Source organism: Amia ocellicauda, chromosome 8 (genome assembly GCF_036373705.1).
Source record: "Amia ocellicauda isolate fAmiCal2 chromosome 8, fAmiCal2.hap1, whole genome shotgun sequence".
Classification (NCBI taxonomy): domain Eukaryota; kingdom Metazoa; phylum Chordata; class Actinopteri; order Amiiformes; family Amiidae; genus Amia; species Amia ocellicauda.
In genome coordinates, this window is record NC_089857.1 from 12,034,505 (window position 1) to 12,055,639 (window position 21,135).

Here is a 21,135-nt window from a genome sequence, read left to right on the forward strand (position 1 = left end):
GAAGACTAGCCATTTGAGTAATGTATAAACTGTGATCTAATGAATGAGGACCTACAGAATGATTAAGCACTGTGAAACATCTGTTCATAAAAGAACAGAGCAAATCATTAAAATTATATGAAGCTAAAGGTTAAACCTCTATTCAAGAAAAGAAAACAAAATCACACAGATTTGGCTGAAATGTAAATAGTCCAAATCTGCTAAACTGTTTAACAGCACCATATGGCTTGTTGAGTCAAAAATTGATTTGTTGGCAAATCAGAGACCAAAGTGCATATAGAGACTCAGGACAGGAATGAAACGTTAATTCTACCCAGTCAAGCCTGGTGGCTGATCCATCATCATGTGGTTGCATTATCTTTTCAGAAACCATGAAGGAAACCTCAGCAGTTAACCAAGACTTTCTGATAGCTAGTTACCAGAGGCTAGGTATGTCTGTAATGGTCACCCTATCCATACCTACAAAACCAGTTTGAAGCTTTATGCAGACACAGAAAGAATAAACTTAAGGTGTGTGGATACTTTTGTGCAGGTAACATAACAGCATGTAAATAAAAATAAAAAAGACAGAAGAAAACAAGTTGTAATGCATTAAATTGGTCTATTGTTACATTACAAAATACTATTCTGTAAATAATAATATAGCCTTATAATTGAAAAATATTTTATAGAATTCTAGCATCTGGAGAAGCATTTATAAATAGAATAGAATACAATTACACATGTTAATTCAATGGGTGATTATTTTTGCAACATCCGATTCATTATAATTAAGACATTTTGGTTTATTTAATCATAATTTCTCAGTCTCTTCTATGCTTGTCTGCTCTTGAGTATTTATACTGTTCCTTCCTGTGACATTCATCTCCCTCACATCAGTCAGTTTTAAGAAGCACTCAAAGATGTCATTTAGTAAATGATGGTTTATTTTATTTAAACAAATGCACTGTGCGTATCCTAATGACATACTTTTATTGCAGTGTGATAACTACATTTTCCCCGCTCAACATACATTAGATTCCTAAAAGCTGAAAACATGGTAAACTGCATTATGAACTCTCCCATTTGTCCATGCTCATCTCTGCATTGTGTGAAATAAATAATTTTCTGTACAATACAAAGAATTCACAGACTTAGGAAGTGGAAATGACAGTATTTTATATTCTGTTTGGGTTAAAAAAGAAAAGAAAAAATGGCATCTGTTTTAGGCAAAATGGGATTCTATTAAGTCAAGATTAATATACTGCATTGTGTTATCAAAACAAAACTTCTGTACTTCAGAAAAGACATGCAGGTTTTTCTTGTCTTACAGTTACCGTATACCTTTTGAGGGCCTTGGGCACACCTGGGGATTTCAAACTTTGTGCCTCAAAAATAAGAAAGCGAAAACCAATACACATACCAAGGCGTGGGAAAGGAAAAGTATTCGGATTAGAAAAGGAGATGACTCAGTCTTGGGATTTTTGCCTGTTGGGACATGAATAAATGTTTTCCTCCCTAAACCAACCTTTTTTTTTATTCCTTGGCTTCGCCTTAACACACTTTTTTTTTAATTACTGCAACAATAAGCTATGAAGAAACCCATAATATCCTGAAGATAGTGCCTCTACAGGAGTCTGGGTCACAAACTGTTTCTATGCATGTTCTTACTTCACAATCCTGCTCCTTCTTTCTTTAAATAAAAGATTCAAAATTGAACACACACAATTTCAACACTCAGGTATACAGTGACACACTTACCTTGTTTTCAGAGGATCAGAAAAAGAGTTTATTATTATTTATTCTGAGGAGAGAGAGAACATAAGACCTTCAAATGATTTATTTCCAGGTCCTTGTTTTGCAGGGTTTGAAAAATGTGCAGTGAAGGGAAACTTGCCCAGTCTTGTTTGAATGCAGTAATAAATACTTTAAGGACCATGGTGCATATTAAGCCTGCAACTGATGTTACTGTTATTTATTACATCCACCAGGTCCTACATGAGACCTAAACTAATTACAGCAGAGAATGACAGCCCCACACAATCTACAGAACCAGTCTTTGTTTTTCCTCTGAATGCTATCTATGATTCACACCTAAATGTCAAAATGCGTGTACAGACTCCAAAATGACAACTATTTGTGACACTTAAGTGTTTTGTTTCTCTTAAAGGACCGTAGTACTGGTAAAAGAGGTCACTGATTGGCAATGATTTGTTAAAACAAGCCTGTCTTTGGTTTAAAAAACAAACAAACAAACAAACAAAAAACACCCTGCAGTACAGGGCACTCAGAGACAGAGGGCAGACACAGTCTATATTATTATGCAACATTGCTGTATTGTACGCTTACAGGGTTTAATTCTCTGCATCAGTCTTAAGATCCTGCCAGTAGAGAGTGGGTTGGCAATGCTCCAAAGGGACTTTTTTATAATGTGGTGCTTGAAATTTAAAACACAGTAACTTCACCTAGCAGGGCTTGTGATGTGAAAATGAAGTAGGAGTTGGTTCCACTGAGGCAGCTGGGTTCACTGCTGTTTCTGTCATGAGCTGATATTTAATCCATAGGAAGCCATTTAGAAAGGGGAGATTTCTTACGGCAAGTCTCTAGACAAGTCACAGCACACTTCCTGAGATACTGTCAATAGGAGGAACGCCCATATCTCTTTCAGATTTGGATTGTGTGAGAATACCGTTCCCAGTTTTTTGTTCAACGTTTACAGGGGCATTCCACCTAGAATTAAATGCCAGTGTACACAGCCTGGACATGTTGAGATAGGTATAATAAGCCATTTGTTATCAATCCTAACTCACTGCTGCATTCATGTTTGTGAAGACGCACATTTATAATTGACTAGGTATGATAGTGTACAATAATAATTGTTATTATTATTAAGAAAAGGCTATATATGTATAACATAACAATATATTAATTTCTATTAAAACAGTCCTGAAGAATTAATAAATGCCTAAAAGATTGTTCTTGTTAAAAAGTGGATACAATTCACATTTGCTTATTTACTTATGTAATCTGCTTCATTTGAATGCCTTATCAAGCTGAGTGAGTCACAATATATGCCATGTATGCGTATAAACATTAATAAGCAATGGAAAGCAATGTCAACATCATGGATCAAAATAAATTAATTATAATTTTCTATTAATAACCCAATACACGGTATATTACACTCTTACATCATACCTAAGCAATAATAAAGTATATAATAAAGACGAGTAGTAAGAGCTTCTCGTGTCCCAGGTGAAATGTACCTGGCACCTTTTGTAAAAAAAAAAAAAAAAAAAAAAAAAAAAGGGTATGTTTTCAAATGGCATATAGTGATTTGTCTGGGAAAGGTAAAAAAAATAATAATAATAATTACTGGTAGTTTTGGTGTTTACACACGTTTCTTACAAGTTTTCGTGCAGGTGTGTCTTTTCTGCTTATTTTGCTTCAGGCAGAATGTGCTCTGGGCGTGAGACACATATCCAACTTCCCAGACTTTGCCTGCTAAATATTTGGCAGCTGGATGACCGTGTTTTTCTTTCTTTCTTCTTTTGAGGTGAATAATCGTTTTTCTGGTGCGTTGAAGTTGAGAGAAGGGGAGGGATTTACACAGAAACCGCTGGAGCATTTCAGTCAGACGGAGCAGGACTCAGCCAGGGGAGACAGCAGGGAGGGTTAGAGAGCCTGAACCGAGGGCTTTAACCTCTTTTAAAAAAGCGTTACAAATAATGCCGCCAGTGCCCTGAAACTGACCGCAAGCGCACAGAAGAGCGCCGTGCGTAATGGACTCAGTGCGACAGCTGTCCTACAGGAAAGTATGTGGCAGCCGCATATAAAGGATTATATTCGCAAAATAAATAAATACGGGCCGATTTCATTTAATGTATGAAAAGGAAAAAACGCTTGCAAAGATAGGCATGGCAATCCCTGGCTGGTGAACAGGCGCAGGCAGTAGCGCCGGTGCAAAAAGTCCCTGGATGCGCTCCTCTCCAAAAACATATGAGCGCCTGACAGTAAGTCTGCGGATAATGAGGATCATCGCGCTCCTCTGAGCAGCACAGTTGTGTTTCTTCTGCTGCTTGAAGGCCAGCAGGTGATTAGACCCATTAAGGTCCTCATGGGACTTTAAACCCTCTCAGCTCAGATTAACCAGCTGCCTGCGCCAGTGTAGACGCGCACAGACCGGGGGAAGAGCGGGTGTCATGCGAGAGCCACAGGTATGGACCCAGCATTGCGCTTGTTATCTAGGAGGACATGCATGCATTGTAAATGTGTCGCTCTTCGGCCAAGGGCAGCACATCCATAGTCTACTTTAAAGTCCTAATATCTGCATCATGTATAATTGGTTTAATGTATGGGCAAATACATGTACATGCCTCAGGTATTTTAAAGGTTGATAGATTGAGGTCCATATGGAGGATATCTGAAAAGGTTTAATTTGAATACTGTAGTTATTACTCTGGACATAGTGTTCACAAAAGCTAGTTGTTTTCCTCCAGGATTGCACTGGCACATTTTCAGCTTCAGTCGGGTGATGCTTCTTCTTTGGTTCATTCACCACTTCTTTCATTTCAACTTGGATCCTGTTGCAAATAGTAATTCTAATCTAATCGACGTGTAGCGACTGCCAATAATGCTTAATTTTGCTCCTCATAATCTCTCGGGTATGTTTGGAATATGATTCGTTTAATGCATTTTAAATATCGATCTGAGCAAAGTCAACAACAACAACAACAACAACAACAACAACAACAACAAAGAGAAAGTTTGGATTTCCTTTCCCGTTAGCGGAACTGTTATAACAGGTAGGCTACAATGTTTGTGGCAAGTTACAAGTGATTTTAGAGTTTATAAGAAATACATAATACTTAAATAAATGTGAAGTTGGTGGTCTAAAGAGTGACAAAAGGTGCCCACCTACATCTCTCTGCTAGTACATGTTTCCTCTGCTATTGATTTATCTGGAAATAAAACAAACAAAAAAACACTAGCCTGCTATTGGGGAATAAAGACTGAAGGACTACACTTGTGGTTTTAAAACAGAGATGTTTAAATATTTGCCTATTTTACATGTCTTAATTTGTGTGTATTTGTTATTGTCATGGCGTATTCCTCCTGGAAATGATGTCAAAGCTTCTGAAAGTGACTTTGAATTGAAATCATTAAAACATGAATACAGCCAAACTGAGTGTGCGATAATGTGCTGGGCCATCATGTGACTTGACTCACCAGCTAAATCCTATTTGTTGTTAAGACCACAGTCTCAGCATTCCTGTGGCTGCAATCTAAGATTACACCCCTGTGTGCTGCAGGTCCCATCAGTTTATAAAATACAGCCATTTAGTTAATGTGATTAGACTCTGGATACCCCCCGAAAAAAAAAAAAAAAGAATCATAATGCAACTTCTGTATAATAGCTTCAAAGTGTTGTTCAGTTTCTCTTTCCACCAAACCATTACATGCACTTAACAATGTAACCCAACAACATGTAATGGGACAGATGTAGGAGATAATCCTGGGTATGAGTAACGAGCTACATTCTGCAAATGTGGAACATACTTCCATTTAAAAACAAACAAAACAAAACAATTTTGTGTGTAGATTTATATTTTAATAGGATCAGTTTAATAAACACTTTCTATTATGGTATTACGGTGTTTAAAAATGGTTGCTGAGAAGGTCCTAATTGGCATGGTGGTGAAAGCGCATCCTATGCTACTGCAGGTGGGAGTGAGACATGATTCCTGCCAGTGCATTGACAGGGAATTCCCCGGATTACCCGAGAGGGGATGTGGGTGGAAGCTGGCAGGGGGCAACTCCATTCTTTGTGGGAGTGACCCCTTTCGCTTCTCAGGTACCTGGAGTGTTTGAGGGGGTCTGCTGTTCTGTCTGCTTATCCAGCTGGTGTGGTCAAGAAGCAGTTGTGTTGGCGTTTAGGTAGTGGATTATATTTGGCGACATCAATTACAATTACAAGGCAGAAAACACAAACCTACACCTTGCTTCCCAATAGATAACATTTGAAGATATATATTTTATGCCACTCTTCCCAAGCAGACATGGAATACATCAGAAATGACAATCTAATTTTAGTGTTATTGCAAGTAAAAGTCTAGTCTCTTGCACAAAAGTATGTTTATTTGAAATATTTAATTACTTTTTTTTTCTCTCACCAAGAATGTACTCACAGCTTAACTAAGTGTTAAGTAACCAAGAACCTTTCTTTTATTATTTATTATTATTTTTCCTGGAGTTGAGCTACAAGGCAACATCACTTTCCTACTCCAGGGTCTGTGCCAGACCATGGAAGCAGAGCAAGCAGTTGCAACTTGTACACTTGGCATCACATTTTTTACCTTGCAAAACTATGAAGGCATTATAAGCCAGTCTACTTTCACTTGGGGTGGTTAAATAACATATAAATTACGGATTCTGCCAAGCCAACACCCACATTCGAGCAATTAGCCAACCCCAACTTTGGCTGAAAATTCCCATTTTATCCGTCTATTTCCTGTTTTTAATAGCCAAGTTTGAATAATGGCCGAGGGGAAAACTCGTGCTCAGTATTAATCATTAAATGCCACAGTGCCCATTCAGACAGAATGCCTTATTATTACTGACTGAAAAGATAAGCTTCTTTTAAATGGTAATCGCAGAGGAAACATCAAATTAAAAAATAAATCTTATTAGTGTTGATCTACTATTGTGCACCTTACATAAAGTTTAATTATATATACTATAAGGTATATAGTATAGATAATGTTAATCAGTTTCAGCTTTGTAGCAAAGTCAGATTTTAAACTGTATTTTATTATTTTTAAGAATGCACTGGAAATTATGCCAGAGGGAAATGCGATTGTGATTGTTTATGTAAATGAACTACTTCAAGTTAGTTTTTTTCCACACTCAAACCTGCTGCTTTAAAGGTTTTTTCCCCTGAAAAGTTTTGGAATAGAGGTACAGTTTACAAGTTACAAATACTTTGAACTTAATTTCACCTTTTGGATATTTTTCTGATTATATCACTTACTGTGTCATGTTGTATTTTACAGTTCATTGAATAATGCTCACTGTTTTTTATTACTTAGTGTTTCAACTGTGTTCTTAGCTCTGCTTTTGAATATGAAACTTTAGGTTTTAGTGCACACTTTTGGTCACAGAGACTGAAACTGACTTTAGGATAAGCATTGTGTGTGAGAGTGTGAATTATGTAGCTATATTCAAGCAACATATGTGGTTAATGTAAACCACAGTAAAACTAAGTATATTTTGTTGGCATTAGCTTAGTCATAAGGCTAGACCAAATCCAAATTTTGACCTAACCATGAATGTCAAATTACAAATTTGTACCCGATTGTGGCTTCAAGTATACGTAGTGGAAAGTAGCTTTTGACAATACATTTTACATTTTAAGTTTGTAACTTGCTGTATGTGAAAGTTTTGATTTGGCCTATTATTATTTTCCTTAGCACCCTTATCCATGGTGACTTACAATATATCACATTATTGTTCCATATAATTACCCATTTATACAGCTGGCATTTTACTGGAGCAATCTAGGTACAGTACCTTGGTCAAGGGTTTAACAGCAGTGTCACCCACCTGGGATTGAACCCATCACCCTCCACTCAAGAGGCCAGAGCCCTAACCCCTTCTCCACACTGATGGTTTAGACATTTAATGTGATTTCTAAGGGTTTCCATGGCGTTTCCAATGTGCTGCTTTTATTTTGTGGACTCTTAATTTGGCTAGAGTGTCTTATGCTTGGTACACAATAGAGACCAACTCCTGTGAGCCTGCAGTGCTTTTAGAGAGAGTTACATTAGTCCTTGGCAGCGATCTGTAATACATTATTTTTTTGGTGAGATATCTAAAGTCCAGTTTTGTGGACAAAGGTTAAGCAAGGTTTGTTATTAGTCAGTTAGAAATGACCAATATCTGTAATGTAATGGAAATATAAAGTACCTAATTTCCTCCTCGGGTGCAGTAGTTGTCTTAAGGCTCAGTGAATATAGAGACCTCAGGACTTAGGTCTGGGCCTCTTGTTGTCTTTTACCATCAATTTTTATTAGCAGGGGCATTTCCATATGTTGCATGCTGTGATCATTGTTGAGTCCATTTCTAAATTACCCTGGAGTGTCGATTCATGCTTTGTAGGGACGACTTTGCGAAATATATCATTGCTGATAAGCCCAACAATAAAAACGAGCCTTCTCTTTTATTACCATAAGACTGTGAGTGTAGAGTATATGTTTTTGACATTGTGTAAGCTAGGATTATGTGTTTACTTATCTCTGTGTCACACAAGCTGGTTTCTGTATCAGGAGACAAGGAAAGATGCTTTGTGCTCCTCTGTGGTGACTGCAGTGATGTTCTGGGGATCAGATGTAAGGAATCATTTCTTTGTGAATTGACATAAATGAATTCCCAAAGCACAGTGCTGCTCCAAAGATAAGATAGCCATGCTTTTGTCAAAGTAAAGATGTTTTCCCCCCTCCTTTCATTTTAGCAGTACAAAGAAAGCATTTGCACTAATAAATAAAATATTTCCTCCTGGTCTTCTCCAGATCTTGATGGTAGGAAGCATTTGTCCTTTATTTAGTGTGAAGTGACTGATATACTAAACAACCATGTATTTTGTTTAGAGTTCAAAAGTTTGCTCTTCAAGTTATTATACTGTATTTGTAGCATTGCTGGCATAGAATATTTCCACACTAGAACCACTCAAGTATTTTTGCATTAATTATAGGAGGTTCTGTATTAAAACTATAATTAAAATGAGATGCACAAAATATGAATATCCCTTATCTAGGTTTTATTTTAAGGATGATGCAAGGGACCTGCAAGTCGCACTGTTCATTCTAACCCTCTCCCAGTAAGTACTACACCAAAAATGTAATCCAATTATGCAGCTTGTCTCTACTCTTAATGGATGTATACAGAATCTTCTGGAATAATATATACCATTAGTAGGTGTCAGTCTCCGCAAAGGAAGATATTCATCTGCAGTGAAAAACGCACTAGTGAGGAGAATCCACACTAACTGGGGACTGAAATTCCTTGGGGGAGATGCAGTAGGCTTATCAAAATCTTTGGCATCGGTAAAGTCAGCTGTGATGATAAGAGACTGACCTCAGGGGGTTTGTAGTGCCTGGACTCTTGATGTGACTGAAAAGAATGTATGGAAGATACAGGTTATAGTATTTCCAAACTGCTTTTAGTTAATAGGTTATTGGAAATGAAGTCAACAACATACTCACATATGTTGATTGCCTCAACAATTTCCTCATTATATACATATGCAATGGACTTTCATTGCTATGTGTCCAATGTCAAAAGGAAAATGTGTTATAGAGAAAATAAAATAGTTACACCACCATCTGCATTTACCAGAGTGAGTTTAGTACAGTGATTGTTCTAGGGGTACGCACCATTTCATCTGGTAACCTCTTACATTTTCTGCATTCTTCTTTCTGTTGTGACATGGCGTTGATATATAACTGTGAAATGTTTGATCTCACTTGTGAAAGAATGCCAAAAAATTGTGACAATATATATAATATAAAATATGAACTCTGCCTTGCTTCTGCTAGTCTCAGCTTTCAGTGTTGTAGGAAAAGGTTGTCCTTTAAAGGGAGCTGTAGAGAAAGGACATGGTGCCAGTTTCATGGGAACATGAACTGGGGTTTGTGCACTTTTAATGGCCAAATCCTCCACATTAGATTAGTCTGTTTTGCTTAATACATGCATTTTTTTTTAATCTCCTTTAGTCCTTGATAATACAGTCTGCTTTGGACTGGGATGTGGGTGTTGAGAACTGTAACTGCTATATGATGTGCTATTGATCTGCCATTTAAATGGGTAAATGAAGGAAAATGGTTTCTTGTTATCAAAGTTAAATAACATTTAATGGAGCGGCTTATTTGATGAAGTAAAAAAGGAAAAGCAGTTTTGGCTCAGGTTGTACATTCACAAACATGTTACGTGCATTTTGGGTGTGCGCATCATAGGGAATTTAATGGACATGCTGTGTGGCTAATGTGTCTCTAAAAAATAGACTTAGACAGAGCATGAGAGAGAGAGAGAGAGAGAGAGAGAGAGAGAGAGAGAGAGAGAGAGTGAGTGAGAGTCTAATCACGTTCAAACGAAGATAGGATAATGGAAACAATATGCTAGCTGGCAGTGTTTAATATCCCATCTGGTAGACTAACTGATTTCTCTTCCAGAGATAGAGCATAGCAGAGATTGGGAGAAAAGGAGGAATCTGGGTTTGAATTAAGTACAGAAATCAGGGTTGTCTGGAAGTAAAGTATGAAGCTGTCTGGATCCTTATATTACTGCTTAAGCGGAATTACCAGTGGGGTTTGTGGGGAATTTTTTCCCTTCTGCATTTTTGTTTTCATTTGCAACATTCAGTGTAGTCTTTTTTCCTTAATTTCTTTATCCCCCCCCCCCCCAACATCTTGGAATGTCTTATTCCAACTTAAGCAGAGCGCTACAATCCACACATATGTGATGGAGACTCAAGTCAGATAAGCAGCCCCTGATTCCTTTTTGCAGGTGTGTGTTACATTTTTGTTCCTTTAATTTATAACACTGTTTATATGCTAGTAATGCAAAGGTGTATGAATGGCTAGTTAAGCTTATAGATCTGTTATTAATGCAAAAAAGTCAAAGTAACAGATGTATAATTTTTTACAGCTCATTTCACATATTGTCCTGTTTAGTCCACACATTTTCTCTCCCTGAACATGCTTTTCATTTTTTTTATATAGTATGTTGCTTTTTGTGACATGGTTGTGTAATATTGGTAAAATACCAAAAGATAGTTTGTTTAATATGAATTAGGACTGAAATGTCATTTTAAATATGCATTGCTCCTGCTCCATGTAGTATAAATATGAAATAGAACAAGTGCGGAATGTACAGTTTGCAAAGTTCCATAGAAATGGGGTTTTATAATGTACATCAGGATTTTTTTAATGTTGGATCACTAAACGTACTTCACAAGATGTGTACAACAGCACATATTCTGAGTTGCAGTTCAATGGTGTTTGTTGGTATAGAATTTCACCTTTCAAGTGTCACATCTTGGGTGTTTGCGCTATTGTAGAAGTCTGGATTTCCTCCCGCTACAGCAAGGCTAAATGCAATTATATGGGCTGCTGAATATTTATCTTAGCCACATGATGCGCTTATACAGGTCCTTGTTGTGCAAAAAGCTTGGAAGGAGTTCCTGCAATGAAAGTTAAACATACACACAAACAGACACACACACCTGCCAGCAAAACACATTACATTTCTATTATATGGACACCCTTCCAAGACAAGACTTTACCAATCATTGCTAATATACACTCACCTAAAGGATTATTAGGAACACCTGTTCAATTTCTCATTAATGCAATTATCTAACCAACCAATCACATGGCAGTTGCTTCAATGCATTTAGGGGTGTGGTCCTGGTCAAGACAATCTCCTGAACTCCAAACTGAATGTCTGAATGGGAAAGAAAGGTGATTTAAGCAATTTTGAGCGTGGCATGGTTGTTGGTTCCAGACGGGCCGGTCTGAGTATTTCACAATCTGCTCAGTTACTGGGATTTTCACGCACAACCATTTCTAGGGTTTACAAAGAATGGTGTGAAAAGGGAAAAACATCCAGTATGCGGCAGTCCTGTGGGCGAAAATGCCTTGTTGATGCTAGAGGTCAGAGGAGAATGGGCCGACTGATTCAAGCTGATAGAAGAGCAACTTTGACTGAAATAACCACTCGTTATGACCGAGGTATGCAGCAAAGCATTTGTGAAGCCACAACACCTACAACCTTGAGGCGGATGGGCTACAACAGCAGAAGACCCCACTGGGTACCACTCATCTCCACTACAAATAGGAAAAAGAGGCTACAATTTGCACAAGCTCACCAAAATTGGACAGTTGAAGACTGGAAAAATGTTGCCTGGTCTGATGAGTCTCGATTTCTGTTGAGACATTCAGATGGTAGTCAGAATTTGGCGTAAACAGAATGAGAACATGGATCCATCATGCCTTGTTACCACTGTGCAGGCTGGTGGTGGTGGTGTAATGGTGTGGGGGATGTTTTCTTGGCACACTTTAGGCCCCTTAGTGCCAATTGGGCATCGTTTAAATGCCACGGCCTACCTGATTATTGTTTCTGACCATGTCCATCCCTTTATGACCACCATGTACCCATCCTCTGATGGCTACTTCCAGCAGGATAATGCACTATGTCACAAAGGTCGAATCATTTCAAATTGGTTTCTTGAACATGACAATGAGTTCACTGTACTAAACTGGCCCCCACAGTCACCAGATCTCAACCCAATAGAGCATCTTTGGGATGTGGTGGAACGGGAGCTTCGTGCCCTGGATGTGCATCCCACAAATCTCCATCAACTGCAAGATGCTATCCTATCAATATGGGCCAACATTTCTAAAGAATGCTTTCAGCACCTTGTTGAATCAATGCCACGTAGAATTAAGGCAGTTCTGAAGGCGAAAGGGGGTCAAACACAGTATTAGTATGGTGTTCCTAATAATCCTTTAGGTGAGTGTATATAATTTCAGTACATTAGACTTAAAATTCTGTGCCTTTGTTCTTCTTTTGTACTTGCTCACATTCTGAAGTTCAGAAGATTTATACATTCCTGCAAATGGTCATCATAGATGCTGCTTCTCTTCACTCCTAGATGGTGTTTGTTGTTTCTGATACAGTCTTTCCCCTCTCTTTCAAAAATAAGGTCAGGCTTGAAGTGCTCAAGCTGAGAATATGTGCATTTCCACGATTGTAAACCATACAAAACCGAAAGAGAAGCGGTTCTTATATCTTTAATCTAGAGGGAAAGCTGATACATAAGCAGTTTCTTGGAGAATGGTCCCTCAAATCTGTAATCATTTTGGATAAATCAAAAACCTAATACAGTAGCACGTACACTGTTTTATTTTCTGCAGCTTTTCAATACACATTTTTTTGCCTGCAGTCTTTCTCATGTCTTAATTATTATTCACATTTTCCATTCCTTTTTTTGTCTCGCCTTAAGCCATACAACTTACTGGTTAACAATTTTCCAACTTTTCTGCCATTAAAAGCCTTTCAGATTGATACTAAAGCTTTTGTTTACTTCACAAGAAAAGCTTCCTTCACTAAAGAGTTTCCCTCAGGTCTGGGTTTCGTAGCAGTCTTAATGAAATCTTCTAAAGGAAAAGAAATGCCAACTGGGACTTAAGCTAACAGAATACACATAAGAATGAAAAGAAGTTCATTACTGTTTTTGTTGAGGACTGCTGTGCTATTAAGGTCAATTTGGCATGGTTCTCAAAAACCACAGCAGAAAATAACTGCTAGAATGTCCCACTGTTGGTGAAGGAAGTTGGACATAAGCAGGAAATGCCTTTCCTTCATTAGGAAGTTTTTGTTTAGGGTTTTGGTTAGTCCCTTTGACACACCTTTTGGCGGTTTTTGTGCCCTTGAAAATCAGATTAAGTTGGATGTTATGCACACCCACTGTGAGAAAAGTTCTGAAAATATCTCCATTTGACTTCTACCAAAGTGTAAAAAGTTTCTATTTTGATCACAGTGTGTTTTCATTTTCTGTGGGATTTAAACCTCAAAGCAATTTGTCTGAAGATTATTATTATTATTATTATTATTATTATTATTTTAATGTAAAACTAATGGGTAAACTGAATTTGGCTCACTATGTAAAAAAAAAAAAATCTATAGCTTGCTCATTTTAAGTAATTAGCAACGTTTCATTTTAAAACATCTAAAACAATAAGCTGAATGCAATTAACCCAAACATTACCATTTATGTGCCAGAATGTATGTATTTCATTTATGAATTTATGTATTTCAGAAATACAGCGCTTCTGAGACTGTGCTGGACAATAGAAGATATAAATGCAAATGCCCATTTAGTAAGCAGTGTATGAGTCTCCTATAGATGACCCAGGACATGACAAAGGTCTGTACTCTGAAAAGTGACCCGATTTCGTCTGGTGCTGTATAATATCAGTCTTGCATCTACTATATAATCACAATAAATTTCCTTATATCAATCGGAGTGCAGCTATTTAACTAGAAATCACAGTTAAGGCCACTGTGTTGCAGTTAAGAGCTGGAAAGCAGCTTTTTTCGCAGAGAGGGGAGAGAACATACTTTCTCACTCTCCAGACACTGCTTGGCTTGGCTGTTTGGCAGGTCTGCTCCAGAATGTCAGTTTCCAGACAAAAAAATCCTACCGGCATCGGGCCATTGTTTTCGTTCTTTTGAAACTCGCCACAGCCCGTTTCTTTTGGTTAGCGGCTGAGACTGAAGACGGTGTTTCAGCAGAATCAAAGCAGCACCTGAGGGAGTTTGTGAAGACCACCAGTGTTAATAATGTAATGGGAAAACCGCAGCTTTCTAAGTATGACTGGGATTTTCTGCGGTATAGTGGGTGGGTGAGGCAGCTGTGGAGCCGAGTGACATGACCCTCACTGCGCCCCACATACATCCAGTTTTTCCCACAATTCAGCAAAGTGGATGGGAACACTGAACACAGTTGTTTGATAAACAGAAAATGTTATCGACCAAACAGAATGACCAATAAATTAATACATAAACAAATAAACAAACATGACTATATTTATAAATAAGAGTAAAGGGTGTTTAAAGGGTAATTTATTTTGATTCTGGGTTTATTTAAACGTCATACAAATCAGGGAGTGTACAACTTTAAAAGCATGCTTGGGCTTTATACTGCAAGTTTGGGATAGTCTTTTATAAAGGTGCTTTCTTCATTTTGGCCTGTATAGTTAGCATGAAAGGCAGCATCTTGGAATTGTAACCTGCTAAACAGCAAACGCTTTAAATTGGCAGCAGAGTAACGCATCTGCAGGTGTATCTGTGCATATCTGGCCACTGTGAAGAGTGAGCCAGTGAAACAGGATTATGGCACGCTATCCTTTCATTGCTGCAGCCTTGCTGATAAAGTAAGAAAGCCATAATCCTTTTCTTATCCAGTTGCTGACATAAACTGTTAAAAAAAAAAAAAATCCTTAAAAAGGGAATCAAGACCTGTTTGTGTTTGTGGCCCATTAGTTTTTACAGCGGTAAAATTCCTTGTCTGTGTGCCAGCAGTGATCTCATGCTTTTTTTGTTCTTTATCTGGCCATAATTGCTGTTGTGCATTCTGTAGTTCTGGAGCCCCCACAACCTGTGAGACCAACAGGTCCAGGCGTCTCCCTGAATACTGAAAAACCCAATTTTTGCCCAGGCAGAATCCAGACATTCGGCTTACTGGGAGGTAATACGAGATGGAGAAAGTGTATTTGAGCATCTATTAGTAGACTCCTTCGAGCATGTTTGTGGACAACTCCACTGTCAGGGGAATGCAATTGACACCTACAGTTATCCATATGAAAGGGAATGCATGAATGTATGTGACATTGCAGTTATAGACAGATATGACACACTATTGTGGCATTAAAGAGCTTGACAAGGGATACTTGAAACATTACCTAGATTCATTGATTTTCACTCACAGACCCATTCTGATTTCCCTGAGGTTCCTGGCACTTTTTGTTGTGGTACAGTTGGTCCACTGGTTTATTTAATTATTCATCCTACTTGTTTCATTAAAATTCCTCTTTACTCATGTACTTAAAATGCTCAAGGGAAAAGGAGACATTCTTAGAAACTAGGAATATGCCTTGTAAACCAATACGATTGCAGTATTATACTGTGTCTGTTGCAATCAATTTCACCATCCTGGTGTATTGTAAGATTTGACATTTGTGGACCCTAAAATGTTCAACAAGGTCAGACCTGCTGTATTTCTGCTTTTTTACCTCAATGCTCTTGACAAGAAAAAACAATAGGGATTTTCTTTTTTAAATCTTCATTCATACAGAACGCATCAATTTGCAGGGTGTTGCTGTGCTTGGTTTGGCCTCTGCTGAGCTAATTACGGACAGTGTGGTGTTCCCCATTGAAGAGCATCTCCCAGAGCAAGACAGTAAAGAGAGTACTGAGCCGCAAAGAGGCCAGGCTTGTGCTTTCAGATTGGGAAATAATCTGAAAAGATGCTTGTGACGTGAGTCTTTCGCTTCATGATGCGTTTTCTTTCTGAATTGCAAACCTTCCTTCACCTGTGTTGCATTTGCCTAAAGAAGTAATGAAACCTGGATTGTAAATCTTCCATGACGACGGCAATTTTTGAACTGGGGAGACAGGGGGACAGAGTGATATAATGCACCAACATATATACTTAATTAAAATGATTTACACATCCCATACTTGCAATCTTGATTTATACATTTTTTACATGAAAGTTTGGGGTATGTCTTTTCATATGTAGTTTAGCTACAAAAATGTGTAAAAGAAGGTTTTAAAAATTATATCTTTCTGCTACCTCTAGATAATGAGGAAAGCTGAATGTACAGGAATTCTTTTTAAAACCGTTATGTTGCCAGAGACTGAAGTTTGCCTTACAGATCAGGCATAAACTGGTAACTTGATTTTAATATCTGCTTTTTAAAAAAAGTTTCCTATTTCCATTGCATAATAATTTAATGTACTGTTTGGAACTTGTATGGATGTAGTTGATTAGTTGTAAATGTATTATAGAAATAAGCAGTTGACATTGAATGTTGTTGCTATTGGTATGTTTTTTTATTGGGGACTCAGAGAACAACCACACAACTGATCAGTCTCAGCAGCTCAACTGTGGGGCCCCTACTCGGCTGTCCAGACAGCATGTGATTGGTAATTCACTGTTTCCTCATATCATTTCTAAGCATGTATTCTATTACATTGTCATAAGTGGCAAACAGCACTGATGAAATTGCTGCAGTGTGCAGAATCCTTGCTGGTTCTTGCATAACCACAGTATTAGCAATAGTATCCCCTACTCATGCATGAAAGTAGTGTGGCCATTTGTTACATTTATATGAACAAACACACACACAGACATACATATGTCGGGGGTTGGGGATTGTCAAAAAAGGCGCCACTTCGTTTCCTTTGCTTTTAAAGTATGAAACCAATGAAGGCAATGAGTCCCTTTAGAACGTAGGCATCCCTTTGGTCAGTGGAGACGATACAGGATCGGCAGGTGGAAACGCAAAGACTCTGTTATGAACCCATCGCCTTGCATGGCACTTACTGTGGGAAAGGCACTTTGCCAGCACATTATACTACTCTGTTTATCAGATCTGATGTCGTTTCATTTGTATTGCAGACTGCTTTATGTGTTGGAAACAATAGGTCTCTTACACGTAGGCTGTTCTGTTCGAGATTGATTGTTTTTTCTTCACTTCCACAGGATTTTCCATGCTGCATAACAACACAAATAGCTGTGCTGTGATTACTGAGAACATTTTATATTATTTCCAATTCCCCACACGCTAGTGTTGGCCTAAGACAACAATGTTAACTGTGGTACTGTGTGAGAGTAATACCAGCTGCACTGTGAGAAGTGACCAGCATCATCAAACTCCCTTCCATCCTCATTCTAGTCAACTGTTGGCTGTAAGATTTCTCCTCCTGTCAGCGGAGTGTGATTCTTGAAACTGGAAGACTCTTAATATGGGAACCCGTCGTAATTACATGAAAGAAGGAACACTTTGAAAGCTTGTTTCCAAATTTTAACCTTCTATATTGTAGCCATTCTATAACAGAGTGGAATAATAAGTTTGGTATTGATTGGAGTGACTTTGTAGCAAGCATAGTCAGATCCTAGACATACCAGTCAATTGCAGTGCAGATACGTGCCAAAAACAGATTTAAAATTAGATAATTTATTCAGTTATCAAATTAAGGACCTGGCTGCATCAAATAACTCCATTAGATTGGCCAAAATATGGATATTTTAATGTGGTATGTATGATTTTCTTGTAGCTTTATGTGTGCTTAAAATGTACATTGATTTTATATATTTTCATATTGGAAGTAAATAAAAAAGATCAATGGGAAAATACTGCTACTACTACAATTACAAATTATGCTACTACTACTACTACTACTACTAATAGTAATAATCATAATCCAGAATACTGTGCTAATTAAAAACAACTGAGAGCTTAGTGTCCTACTTAGTGCCCTCTTCCATGAAGATATACTTTATGCTCAATATGCATTTTTCTTTCAAAATTATGGACTATATTGATTATTGATATATTGAAGTGAATGAGTATTTTCTATTTTATATGGATCAGAAGAGGATCAAAATGACATCATTGAAGCAGGTCTGAGAAATGTCCCAGTGAGGCTGCTGACACAAGAAGCAGAAAATTAAGTTACTTTAAAAAATCTTTGCATGTAGTCCGGAAATGTCCTGTGCTGATTATCCTGCACAAATGCACATTATCAGAAATAATTAAATTCAAGCAACTAGCAGCATTGAAAATCAATCTTTGTTTTGTCTATTGTATTTGTGTACTGTAGCATTCTAGGAAAGATCATATCATCAACAATAAAGTTTAAAAACCATGAAAATACATTAGTGTGCCTTCTAGGCCTGTTTCTTTTCACATTAAAGCACACATTTCAAAATTGTTTATAGGCTATCATCCCAAAACACTCTGTTATAAAATGTTCAGTAAAAGAAGTGGGGATTCATAGCAATGACGTATGCTGAAACAGTGGCCTGAGATCACATTTGCTGTGCAGAGAACATTCTCAAGCTGTTGATTTAATGGTAGACTGCATCTGTCAGTGTAACAGGGAACAAATGTGCAATGTAACGCCAATGGCTTTTTGGATGAAATAAGCCATGTTTAAAGACTTTGCCTTCTTAATTGAGGCAACACATTACTAATTTCTAAATATTTCCTCCTCAGTTTAATATCTGATGTATTTGGCAGTGATCTGTGTCACATGGGAGCTGCAGAGATACCTCGTGTGACTGCAATGGCCAGTGAACCAGTTTCCAAGACATAACATTGAGAGGAAAATAAACCTTTTAAAAGCTCTAAGAAAGGGAGATTTGTAGCTGTGGAGCAAATAAACTTGTGTTATTAATGCAGACACTGATGGATTTTATTTTTAAATAGGCACGTGTAATTAAAACTCAGTAGTTTAGGCATTTAGATGGGTGGTCTTGTGTGTGATGCTCACAGGTGATTTCTGATTGGATTCTCTGCAGGGCTTTTTGTTTGGCATTAGCTAATGCACTGGGGATCATTTTCATCCTAATGAATGAACTGGCTGTTGGTCAGAATAGTTCAACCTACAAATGACTAGATTTGAAGGATATGTTTTCCAAGATAAGTTATATACAAAATAAACTTCAGCAGGGAAGACCCTACTGTTCCCCCGTGGTTTCTGTAGGTGTATGTATCCATTCCCCAGTGCCTATTAAGATTGTAAAATGCCCTTTGTATTATCAGTTGTCTTGGTAACACATACTAATTCATGTTTAACTGGGTCTTTGAAGAAGCCACTTCGCAGCTTTTTTGTTCCTCTTAACAAACATGTGAAAGATCACAGAGAGAAAGCAACACCCTTGTCTTTAATAATCAGAAGGAAGCAGTCACCTCCTTCTGCTTGTCCTTTTGGGCTTCATGTTTATGTCCTTTTGTGGCTTCTAGTGGTGGGGAACTGGAGCCCCGATCTTTATTTTTAATTGTATTACCCTGCAAACAAATCCCCAAATCAAACAAACAGAGGTTATGGTTTCTTTGCATATTTCATCTGCAACTTCAGCGTTGCATGTAGCGATAAGACCAGGCTGCAATCTTAGGTTTAAATTGGGCTTAATAGCCCGACTTCCCAGCTTTGTGACTCCAGACGGTTGAGGCATACACCATATAACATTGGAGGAGCTGGTACCAGAGTGGATTGTGGGATAGAGTGACTAAAGGGGAATCCAGCCCAGTATATTATGTTGGCTTTGGAACACTCCATAACCCGCTGGTCCATTCCCTTAATACAGATATCCATTTGGGTTTGGTGTTTTATCTATAGAGCTGGGTTACTCTGCTTTGCCCCAATGCACATCTGTCTTGCTCCATGCTTGTGCAACAGGGCTGCTTGTCTGCTTGAACTTCTGATTGTGACTCCATTCCCCAGGGCTCTGGTCTTCTGGCACCACCCTTGCATGCATCTCTCTTACTCCTAGTGGAAAGAAGAGTGATGACATCATGCACAATTGGGGGGGCGATGCTGCTAAAAGATTTACAGTCTTGAAAGGATTCTTGCAAACCGATATTTCTATGTTTATTTTCTTTTGTTTAATGCTTTTTATTCTCCTCCAAAGGCACATAGCATTGTTAACAGGGAATGGATTTGTATTCATGAATATATTATGGAAGGCAAGTGTATTCAGCCTGTTCTGTTGGTCTATAAGGTTTTGTAGTGAAAAGCTGTGAAATGATTGTCTTAAGGCACTGAAATGTGTCTATTATTATGCTCAAATCATACTGGTGTGGGAAGCAGAAGGAGTTTTATTAGATAAGAGGAAACTGTGCTGGCTCTAGCAGTAAATACAAGAAGTAAATTCAAATAAACGGGAGTAATGAGGTTCTGGCGTATCTATTCTGTAATCAAATCTAATTTCTGTCAGTTCTGAAAGTGAAATCTTCAAACACCACAAGAATAGTATTGCTTTTATTTATGTCTTTATTTTTGGTTGAGCCAGATGTGTTCCATTTCGGTTTTATGGGGAAAACGTAAAACATTAAACTTTAGTGATTTTTAAAAAATGTATTTCAAAAGAATCCACAGACATTCTGACAAAAGTCTAAAGTAATATACAAATACATTTACATATAAGTAAACAGACTTGATACAAAATTGTGCACTCTTGGTAAAGACCAAAGTGTGTCCTTCCACAGGATTTGCAGTCTCTGCATTCTGTTTTCAAATGCTGAAAAATAACTGCTGACACTCAAGTAAGTGTAATATAATCTCCCTGTTTATTTTCCGAACAGATCCAAGATCCATTTCAGAAAATTGTATTGTAAGATGATCCATTGAGAGTTTTGTTAAAAAATATAAATAACTAAAATAATTTAAAAAATAAATCAGTAGGAATGGCATCAATTACATTTCAATGCAATAGATTGATTTCTGCTCTGCCTCATTGCCAGTGTCAATAAGACATTATACCAGGCATTGATCATGGAATTAGACAAATATGTATTTAGGCCTAAT

General features: G+C 37.7%; 1 protein-coding gene across 5 annotated transcripts in view; it reads left to right on the top strand.

The window, feature by feature from the left end:
* pdzd2 (PDZ domain containing 2) overlaps nucleotides 1-21,135 on the top strand; it is a 110,910-nt gene that overhangs the window by 35,661 nt on the left and 54,114 nt on the right. The window contains exon 1 of one of the 5 annotated variants that reach the window (XM_066712047.1): nucleotides 3,544-4,196. The exons of 2 other annotated variants lie outside the window; for them this stretch is intronic. The gene's annotated coding sequence lies outside the window, so the exon portion shown is untranslated. Of the gene's footprint in view, nucleotides 1-3,543; nucleotides 4,197-4,219; nucleotides 4,785-21,135 lie in introns of those variants that run through there. 2 more of the 5 variants (XM_066712049.1, XM_066712048.1) reach the window with 2 other exon arrangements.